The sequence below is a fragment of the Dicentrarchus labrax genome, unplaced genomic scaffold, assembly GCF_905237075.1.
Source record: "Dicentrarchus labrax unplaced genomic scaffold, dlabrax2021, whole genome shotgun sequence".
Taxonomy (NCBI): Eukaryota; Metazoa; Chordata; class Actinopteri; family Moronidae; genus Dicentrarchus; species Dicentrarchus labrax.
In genome coordinates this window covers 23,917,344-23,928,195 of record NW_026136710.1, presented here as the reverse complement: position 1 = coordinate 23,928,195, position 10,852 = coordinate 23,917,344, and the positions used below count along the sequence as shown (strand labels likewise).

At 39.6% G+C, this 10,852-nt stretch overlaps 1 long non-coding RNA gene across 2 annotated transcripts in view; it reads left to right on the top strand.

Annotated features, from left to right (window-relative positions):
• LOC127370398 (uncharacterized) overlaps nt 1–10,852 on the top strand; it is a 143,636-nt gene that overhangs the window by 124,418 nt on the left and 8,366 nt on the right. The window contains exon 1 of one of the 2 annotated variants that reach the window (XR_007886230.1): nt 2,549–2,595. The exons of the other annotated variant lie outside the window; for it this stretch is intronic. This is a non-coding gene — a long non-coding RNA (uncharacterized LOC127370398). Of the gene's footprint in view, nt 1–2,548; nt 2,596–10,852 lie in introns of those variants that run through there. 2 annotated transcript variants of the gene reach the window in all.

Below are 10,852 nucleotides of genomic sequence, written 5' to 3'. Positions count from 1 at the left end.
GTGCTGCTGTCTGCCTGTTCTTAAGAAGAACTGCAACAACACTTTCTGTACATGCATATCAGATTTCATATTTCTTCAAAGCAGTGAGTAACAGGAAGTGTAAACAGGATGATGTCATAGCAGTGAGATATCTACTGTTTGTACATGGAGAACTTAGTTAGCTTGATGATATAAAATGTTTATATAGTTCTAAATGTGGTACTTTATTTGAATAAGCCGCCTACAGATTTGTAGCAGGGGGGAGCTGTACGTTGCAAACACTGAGGAGATTTTTCCCTATTTATGGCAAATATATTTTTCAGGCCAGCTGAAATAATAGATGGCCTAAAAATCTGTACAGTAAAAAACATGATAGTTCCCATCTTTTTCATCATTCTGAAACCAGAAAACAACAAATGTTCACGATGATTTCTACTGGCACTCACTCCTGCCACCTAAAACGAGGGGAAAATTATTATTAAAATGATTTCAAAAAATATTCTTTTCAAGTTACATAACATAGCTAGGTTAGGATTCATTGTAAACAGCATGATAATCTTTGTTCAATTATGCCAGAGTAGAAATCACAGAACTGATGTTTAGCTTTGTTATGACCTCAGTGCATAAGCTAGTAAGCTAACTAGCTAGCAAGCTGGCCCCACTGAATGGAACACGACTCACACCATAGACGGCTGTTTTCACAGTAAAATCACTTTAAAAAAATGTAAAGATTTGGGATTTTTAAGAAAACATTCAGGGCTGTAACATTTCAACAGCTTATTCGTTGTGATTCAACAATCATTTTCTGATATTACACTACTGTGGTTAAAGCTGCAGTAGGTAGGCTAACTTTTATATAAAAAATTAGTTTTCGTCATATTTGCGGAATTGTTGTGAAATGGCACGAGACAGATAATCAGGGAAAAAATCAGGTTCCTCTGGCTCCTCCTACTGCTCCTAATTTGCATGAATCCACCAGGCCTGAAAGAAATGATCTGTCTCATGTACTACTGTCAGGATATAGTAAAGGTTTCAATGAATAAGAAAAAAAGTTATTTTTATAAAAGTTACCCACTGCAGCCTTAAGCACAAAAAACTCCTTGGTAAGGTTATGTTCATTCTTTGTGAAAAGGAAAGGGATCCCAAAAGGAGAGCATGTGTGAGCCTCCAGAAAAGAGTTATTTATTTTGGCAGCAGTCTAAATTCCTTTTTGATAACTATAAATATGAATTAGCTTCTGCCATTTAAATTGCACCAAAAAAGAAACAACCATATTTATAAGCTACATCTTGCATGGTTAACAATCATCTAGCTAACATTAATGTATACTTAGCTATTTAAATGTGTCACATTAGCTAGCTACTTTGAACTTATGCCAACGTTATAGCCTCCAGTAGCCCACATTAACACCCATTGCTCATTATGGCATATATTCACATCATCACTTGTGATAGGAGGACAAACGCGCCAAATGGACACAAACAAGACAGCCATCATGCGCACATGTAGTTAAAATCAAGTATATCTCCAGACTTATTGTTATATAACGAGCGACTGGCTCCAATAAAGCAAAGTCTTGAAACCGTTTGTTAAAGTCTGATAGAAGGATTTCAATCTGCTCTGTGTAGCATCCACTGTCAAGTTGCGCACAGGCCTTCCCTTGTCTCTCCAGTTCTGATACGAGGTTCTGGAAGTTTGCCAAATCATGGTGCTGCAGCTTTGAGCCCAGATGTTGCATTTTTTGTTTGAACGCATTAACTGAGCTGATCATATTGACATGTGTTTTGTCTTTTCCTTGCAACTCAACATTAAGGTCATTCAACATGTTGGTCAGATCGGTTAAAAATGCTAAGTCTAGTAGCCACTGATCGTCATTTAGTTGGGTGTATTCTGCATGTTTAGATACAAGGAGAAACTCTTTAATCGTTAAAAATGTAAACGTAATGGGCACCCCTGCTCTAGATGGTATTACTTCGGCCTCCAGCACCACTGTCAGGAATCTTAGAGTTATCTTCGATCAGGATATGTCCTTTAATTCCCACATAAAGCAAACCTCCAGGACTGCCTTCTTTCATTTACGTAATATTACAAAAATTAGACACATCCTGTCACAGACGGATGCAGAAAAACTAATCCATGCATTTGTTACTTCAAGGCTGGATTACTGCAACTCTTTATTATCAGGTTGCCCCAATAAGTCCATTAAAACGCTCCAATTAATTCAGAACGCTGCAGCACGAGTACTGACAGGAACTAGAAAAAGAGATCACATCTCTCCTGTACTAGCTTCTCTGCACTGGCTCCCTGTAAAATTTAGAATCAAATTTTAAATTCTCCTCCTCACCTACAAAGCTCTTCATTGTCAGGCCCCTTCATATCATAGTACCCTATTACCCCACTAATAGTCTCGTAAAGTAGAACAGGAGCCAGAGCCTTCAGTTACCAAGCTCCTCTCCTGTGGAACCAGCTTCCAGTTTTGGTTCGGGAGGCAGACACCCTCTCCACATTAAAGAGTAGGCTCAGCCTCTCCCTCTCTGTGCACTCATTCATGTTCCATTAATGCATGTTACTAACTTCACTTCTTCCCCGGAGTTCTTGTGCTTTCTCGTCTCGCAGGTTCTCATGGATCCTGGTGGAGCCTCCTGCCATGGTCCTGCTTGACTCACATTGCTAATATTACTGATATTATTGTTATTATTATTACTACTATTATTATTATTACTACAGTTATTATTATTACTATAATCACTGCTCATTGTCCCCAATCGTTGTTGTTGTTGTCGTCGTTGTCATCTTCATGTTCATCATCATTATCACCATCAGTCACTAGTTGTTGCTACTGTTGTTGCTGTGCACCTTTGTCTCTGTCTCTGTCCTTCTGTCTTTACCCCATTCTCTCTCTCTCTTTCAATTCAATTCAATTCAAACGGCTTTATTGGCATGATGTAACACTGTACATATTGCCAAAGCAAGCGTTTGGAATTAAAAATAATAATAATAACAATAAAGGAAAACAATATTTACAATAAATTAAATATAATCTATACTGTTGGTAATACTGTAACTATGATTGAGTCAATCACAATCACAGTCACAATCAATCTCAGTCAATAAGTAATTAATTTACTTGCATCAGAAATTGCAACACTGTTTCACCTGAACTTGTCTGGAGTGGAGGATGAGATCCTGACACTACAAGCTGACATTGAGCTCAAGTCCAGGGCTCATGGACAGTTTTGGAACTTACAGAGGAAAAGTACCCCAACATGAGGAAATGTGCTACCTCCTTTGCTGCCTTATTCGGCTCTACTTATTTATGTGAGTCAGCCTTTTCCCACATTCAATTCAATTAAATTTTATTTGTATAGCGCCAATTCATAACAGAAGTTATCTCAGGACACTTTTCAAATAGAGCAGGTCTAGACCGAACTCTTTAAAACATTATTTACAGAGACCCAACAGTACCACCATGAGCAAGACCTTGGCGACAAGGGCAAGGAAAAACTGCCTGTTAAAAGGCAGAAACCTAGAACAGACCCTTCAGCTCTAGGTGGGTGGTCGTCTGTCTCGACCAGTCGGGGTGAAAGAGAGAGAGAGAGAGAGAGAGACAGACAGACAGAGAGAGAGAGAGAGAGAGACAGACAGACATACAGACAGACAGACAGACAGACAGACAGGTGCAGAGCAACAACAGTATTGGCAATGGCAGTTAAGCAGGACCATGGCAGGAGACTCCACCAGGATCGATAAGAACCTGCGAGACGAGAAAGCACAAGAACTCCGGGGAAGAAGTGAAGTTAGTAACATGCATTAATGGAACATGAATGAGTGCAGAAAGAGAGAGGAAGAGAGGAGCTCAGTGCACCATGGGAAATCCCTTGATAGTCTAGGGCTATAGCAGCATAACTAAGGGATGGTTCAGGACTCACCTGATCCAGCCCTAACTATAAGCTTTATCAAAGAGGAATGTCTTAAGCCTACTCTTGAATGTGGAGAGGGTGTCTGCCTCCTGAACCACAACTGGAAGCTGGTTCCACAGGAGAGGAGCTTGGTAACTGAAGGCTCTGGCTCCTGTTCTACTTTTAGAGACTATAGGAACCACAAGTAGCCCAGCATTCAGAGAACGTAGTGTTCTAGAGGGGTAATAGGGTACTATGAGCTCTTTAAGATATGAAGGGGCCTGACAATGAAGAGCTTTGTAGGTGAGGATGAGGATTTGAAATTCTATTCTAAATTTTACAGGGAGCCAGTGCAGAGAAGCTAGTACAGGAGAGATGTGATCTCTTTTTCTAGTTCCTGTCAGTACTCGTGCTGCAGCGTTTTGAATTAATTGGAGCGTTTTAATGGACTTATTGGGGCAACCTGATAATAAAGAGTTGCAGTAATCCAGCCTTGAAGTAACAAATGCATGGATTAGTTTTTCTGCATCCGTCTGTGATAGTATGTGTCTAATTTTTCTAATATTACGTAAATGAAAAAAGGCAGTCCTAGAGGTCTGCTTCATGTGGGAGTTAAAGGACAAATCCTGATCAAAGATAATTCCAAGATTCCTGACAGTGGTGCTAGAGGCCAAGGTAATGCCATCTAGAGTAACTATATCTTTAGACAGTGATTCTCTAAGGTTTTTGGGGCCAAGAACAAGAATTTCATTTTTTTCTGAGTTTAACATCAGAAAATTGCAGCTCATCCAGGATTTTATGTCCTTAAGACATGTTTGTAATTTAGATAATTGATTAATTTCATTGGGCTTGATTGATAGATATAACTGCGTATCATCTGCATTACAGTGAAAGTTAATGGAGTGATTCCTAATAATGTTGCCTAAAGGGAGCATATATAGAGTAAATGGTATTGGTCCAAGTACAGAACCTTGTGGAACTCCATGACTAACTGTAGTATTTATTGAAGATTCATCGTTAACATGTACAAACTGTGAACGATCTGATAAATATGACTTAAACCAGCTTAGTGTGGTTCCTTTAATACCAATTTGATGCTCAAGTCTCTGTAAAAGAATATTATGGTCAATGGTGTCAAATGCAGCACTAAGATCTAATAATACAAGTACAGAGACAAGTCCATTGTCAGAAGCAGTCAGAAGGTCATTATTAACTTTAACCAGAGCTGTCTCTGTGCTATGATGAACTCTAAATCCTGACTGAAAATCCTCAAATAAAATATTGTTATGTAGAAAGTCACACAACTCTTTGGTGACTACTTTCTCCAGAATCTTAGAGAGGAAGGGGAGGTTAGAGATTGGTCTATAGTTAGCTAAAACCCCTGGGTCAAGAGTAGACTTTTTAAGAAGGGGTTTAATTACAGCTACTTTAAAGGACTGTGGTACATGTCCTGATAATAAAGAGAGATTAATCATATCCAGTAAAGAAGTGCCAATTAAGGGAACAACTTCTTTAAGTAGTCTAGTTGGGATCGGGTCTAACAGACAGGTTGATGGCCTCGATGAAGAAATTATTGAAGTTAACTGATGAAGATCGATAGCAGAAAAACAGTCTAAATATATATCTAAGTTTACATTAGCAAAAGTCCCTGAACTTGGAGAGCCACTGATAACTGTTGATGACGGTTGGTGATTAATTTTCTCTCTAATAGTAATAATTTTATTATAGAAGAAGCTCATGAAGTCATTGCTACTTAAGTTTATGGGGATATGTGGCTCAATAGAGCTGTGACTCTCTGTCAGCCTGGCTACAGTGCTGAAGAGGAACCTAGGGTTATTCTTATTTTCTTCTATTAGTGCTGAGTAATAGGCTCCTCTGGCATATTCTGATAATTTGGAAGAGAGCCATTTCCTTTCAGATTTCCTAGCTATTTGCTTTAACTGGCGGGTTTGGTGGTTGTACCACGGTGCTAGTCTCCTATGTTTTAATAATTTCCTTTTTATAGGAGCGATAGAGTCTAATGTTCTTCGTAGTGAGCCTGCAGCAATATCGACAAGATTATCAATTTCAGAGGGACTAAAGTTGTTATAGGATTCTGTGAAATTCAGACATGGCATTGAATAAAACACTTAAGGAATCTCCTCCTTAAATTTAGCTACAGCACTGTCAGATAGACATCTGCTGTAGGAAGTTTTGCCTAATGGCTTATAATCTAATAGTATGAATTCAAAAGTTATTAAATAATGGTCAGATAGGAAAGGATTATGTGGGAAGACTACTAAATGTTCAATATCATGAAAGAACGAGGTCAAGAGTGTGATTAAAACAATGAGTTGGTTTATTTACACTCTGACAGAAGCCAATTGAGTCTATTAATGATATAAATGCATTACTAAGGCTGTCATTGTCAACATCCACATGAATATTAAAATCACCCACAATAATTACTTTATCTGATTTAAGGACTAAACTTGATAGAAACTCTGAGAATTCAGATATAAAATCAGAGTACGGTCCAGGAGCGCGGTACACTATAACAAATAGAACTGGCTGCAGTGTTTTCCAGTTTGGGTGAGAAAGACTAAGAACAAGGCTTTCAAATGAATTATAATTTAGTTTAGTTTCGGCCAGTGCCTCGAGGAATGTGAGTATTAATATGACTGGGGGGGTGGATTCATTTAGGCTAACATACTCCTCGTGGGACAACCAGGTCTCAGTAAGACAAAGTAAATCAATATCATAATCTGATATTAATTCATTCACTAAAACAGCTTTAGAGGACAGAGACCTGATATTTAACAGCCCACATTTCATTCTCTTATTTTGTGCTACTGAGGAGTTGGTTTTAATTTTTATTAGATTTTTATGTTGAACTCCTCTTGTTTTTGTTTCTTTAAATAATGTAGGTGGTCGGGGGACAGACACAGTCTCTATGGGGTTTTGGGTGGGTGACTGCACTAATGGAAGAGCAGAGAAGTGTGTAAGACTGCAGCTTTTAATGCGCCATCTTTTGTTGTAGAGCATCTTTGTCTAGTAGTAGGGCTTCAAACACTAGTGGGTTTGATCACCCATTCCAACAATTTCTGAGTATTCTCTATAGGTTTCTAAAAACATAACTTTTTTCTTTAGTATGCATTTCCACAGACAGTGTTTCCTTCCACTAATCAGAAGGTTGGCGGTTCGATCCCCAGCTCCTCTCGCTGCATTTCAAAGTGTCCTTGAGCAAGATACTGAAGCCCAAATTGCTCCGGTGTTTGAATGTGTATGAATGCTTAGTTTCCTTTCTGATGAGCAGTTTGCACCTTGCATGGCAGCCACTGCTATCAGTATGTGAATGTGTGCGGATGGGTGAGTGTAGCATGTAGTGTACAATGCTTTGAGTGATCGGAAGACTAGAAGACTCTCTCTGGCAAACTTCAGTCTGGCCTTAATGTTTCTCTTAGAGAGTAAAGGTTTCCTCCTTGTACACCCCCCGTGAAAAGAGGCATGCACTTTCACATCAACAGTCGCCAGAGCCTGCTGTAGGTCCCATGATGACATTTTAGGGGTTTTGGAGACTTCTTTTAGCATCTTGCAGTCTGCTCTTGGGGTGAACTTGCTTGGACGACCAGACCTGGGCATGTTGGCAGTTGTTTTGAATGTCCTACACTTGTACACACAAACTCTTTTGAGATCTTTGTAAATCCCTTACCAGACTCATAAGCTGCAACAATCTTCTTTTTGAAGGCCTCAGACAGGTCTTTCGATCTCACCATGGTGTTCACTCTCACGTCAACAGTCAGGAGCACACCAAACTGAATGTCTGAGGTTTGAATAGGGCTGAAAAATGCTAAGTAAAATGCTTTTCACATTACTAGAAGTACAGTCCATTTACCATTTACCATCTTTACCTCTCTTCAGAGGAAATAATCTGCTCAAAATTCATCAAAATTGCTCGTTTTACACATTGTTTAGGTTCATTGTCCAGTTTATCAGTTGCTCTGTATTGTTATTATTATGCATTGAATACAATATAAAATATGTCACTTAGGGGTCGTCAGTTTACTCACTAAAGAAAAGGGGTCCCTTAAGGAAAAAGGTTGGGACCCATTGGGGTATGGTATGATTTAAGGTAAAAGACCTCAGCGCCGCTTCCCCACCTACAGTACCAACTGTCTCTTGTCCATGTCTGCTTTAGTCTTGTTCTCCCTGTCCTCTATCCCTTTTCTTGTCTAATGTGTCTTCTCTCTCTATCTCCAGGGACATATGTGGGACTTGATGGAGCCTCAGGCTCTAAAAATTAGATGACCCCATCACTGTCCCAGGCGCTGACCTCTATCAGTCCTACATCCACCTTCGATTTCACAGTCAGTAAATCATTGAACTTCCTCAGACATGGGCTTTGTTACAGCTGTGTGTTTGTGTGTGTGTGTGTGTGTGTGTGTGTGTGTGTGTGTGTGTGTGTGCGTGTGTGTGCTGAATGTAGGCCAGGGCAGTGAAAGAATGTAAAGCAGTAAGGGCGATAGTGTGGGCCTTATTCCTCTGGCTTGGCATCAAGGCGCTCGGCTCAGCATCTTTTGTGAGTGCTGGCAGTCTGACAGAACTGTGGAGGCTCAGATAAGTGCAGCATTAGTGCACTGTACTTCATTCAACAGAGCAGCTCAACTGTAGGCACGGTCAATGCAAGTGCTCTGAAAACCACCAGTCAATGTACGTGTGTGTGTGTGGGTGTACTTACGCATAATTTTGGTTGTGAATAGAATAATGGCAAAAAGGGAAAAGTAGACTGGGCCTCAGTATCCTGGATGTTGGCATCATACTGGTATTGACCACCGGATGGCAGTGTAACTGTTTATTAAAAAATGTTTTTTAGACAATGATCAGTGCTGAGAAGAATATATATATAATCCTGGCCAAGATAGACAGCAATGACACTGAATGCCATTTGATTGTATGAATATGACTAATATATGTATAATAAATACCACAAAATCAATATAAATACGAGAGCCCCTCCAGACACGTATTAAGACATATACAAATAGTCTCCTTGGAACAATGATTTGTGTCCGATATGTTTGTAACAATCATTTCCACATTAAAATCCTTAATAAATCATCTCCTCCTTCTACCTCATTAAACCTTCCAGAATCTCTGAATATGCAAATGTTGCTCATTTCTAAAGTTTTCCTGCTGAACACAAGATGTCTCCTACTTCACCGTAAAGTCTATTCTCAGTGGATGAGCACTGGTGACTTCAGGTTTCTACATCACATTGTACAAGTTACATACTAGAATAGGTCAGTCAGTATTTGACACCCTGGGAATGAGACTCAACAATCAACTATCTTTCTCGGCTCTGATTGGTTGTTTTCCATTCAGGCCCGGTGGATTCTTGTAATAAGGTATTCTAGTCTGTTTGTTTTATAGAGTAGGAGACCTCTGTGGATAAAAACACACCTATGAATATTATATTCCTTTTCTGACAATAGATCCTCCTCAATGTTACACACTGGACTTTTAAAAAAACATTAATTTGAGTATTTCCAAACCTGCATTGTTTACTTACATTAACTGGCCGGCAATGTTTTTCTCTGCCTTTTACTGGAGCATCACTATGTTTCTTGGTGTGATTCTGCAACCAGCTGTAGATCAGTGGAACAGCCTCAAACAAAAACAGGAATGTGTCTTTGTTGATATGGTAAATGGACTGTACTTATGTAGCGCCTTTCTAGTCTTTCTACTTAATGCACTGCACACTACATGCCGCACTCACCCCATTCACACACTTTCATACACTGATGTACCATGCAAGGTGCCAACTGCTCACCAGAACAGAAACTAACACATTCGTACACATTCACACACCAATGCACAGCATTGGGAGCAATTTGGGTTCAGTGTCTTGCTAAGGAAAGTTCAACATACAGTGTGCGGAGCCGGGGATTGAACCCCAGTTTGAAATTAAATTTTTCAATTCAGTACAATTTTATTTGTATAGCACCAATTCATAACAGAAGTTATCTCAGGACACTTTTTAAATAGAGCAGGTCTAGACCGAACTCTTTATAACATTATTTACAGAGACCCAACAGTACCACCATGAGTAGGCACTTGGCGACGGCGGCAAGGAAACCTCAGACAGACTCTAGGTGGGTGGCCTCGACCAGTTGGGGGGAGCGCTATTAGTGGTCAAGAAGTCCACAGGGTACCTTTGAGGTTTGTTGGTACCAATAGATGCATTAGGTCTTCTAGTTTTATAAAAGGTACCAGTATATTCACTCTACCTTCAAAATGGAGCCCACTGCAGCCTCTGAAATACAGTCTGAGTGGAAGAGGTAACGATAATGGAGTGGCCAATCAGATTTTAGGGGTGGCCATGCCACCTCAGGCCCCCATCTGGAAACACCACTGGATACAGCAATATTTTCTACGCTGTCAGTGTCAGGTCCACTGTTGAATGAGTACAGCTATGAGCAGGGACAAAGGACAAAGACAGGATATCTATCAAAAGGCATTCAAATGTCTCGGAAGTAACCTCCCTGTGGTGCTGTGTGCTGATTAATACATTAAAACCAATTTGACCATTTATCTCCCTAGATGAGCACAGTACACTCAGTTGCCAGTTTATTATGTAAATCCACCTAAAACCAGCTTCATCCATTGGTTTGTGGAGTACCATTTTAAAGCCTTGAGTTTGGCATTATGGTTGTCACCATGCTGATTTGTTGGAGCCAGTGGAGGTGACGTACTGCCAGTTGAGCAGCAGTTTTTTGAGAAAAAGTCAACAGAATATTGATTTGACATAGTAAAATATTATCTTACTGGATCATAATTATTGATGCATTAATGTATTCATCACTTTAATGTGACAGCAGGTAAAGGTGGAGCTCATTCCAACTACTTTATATACTGTTGGGTATCTTAAACTGTAAAAATAAATCAGAATTTATTAGCTGAATAATATTGAGTTAATAATAAATGAATGCAGTGGA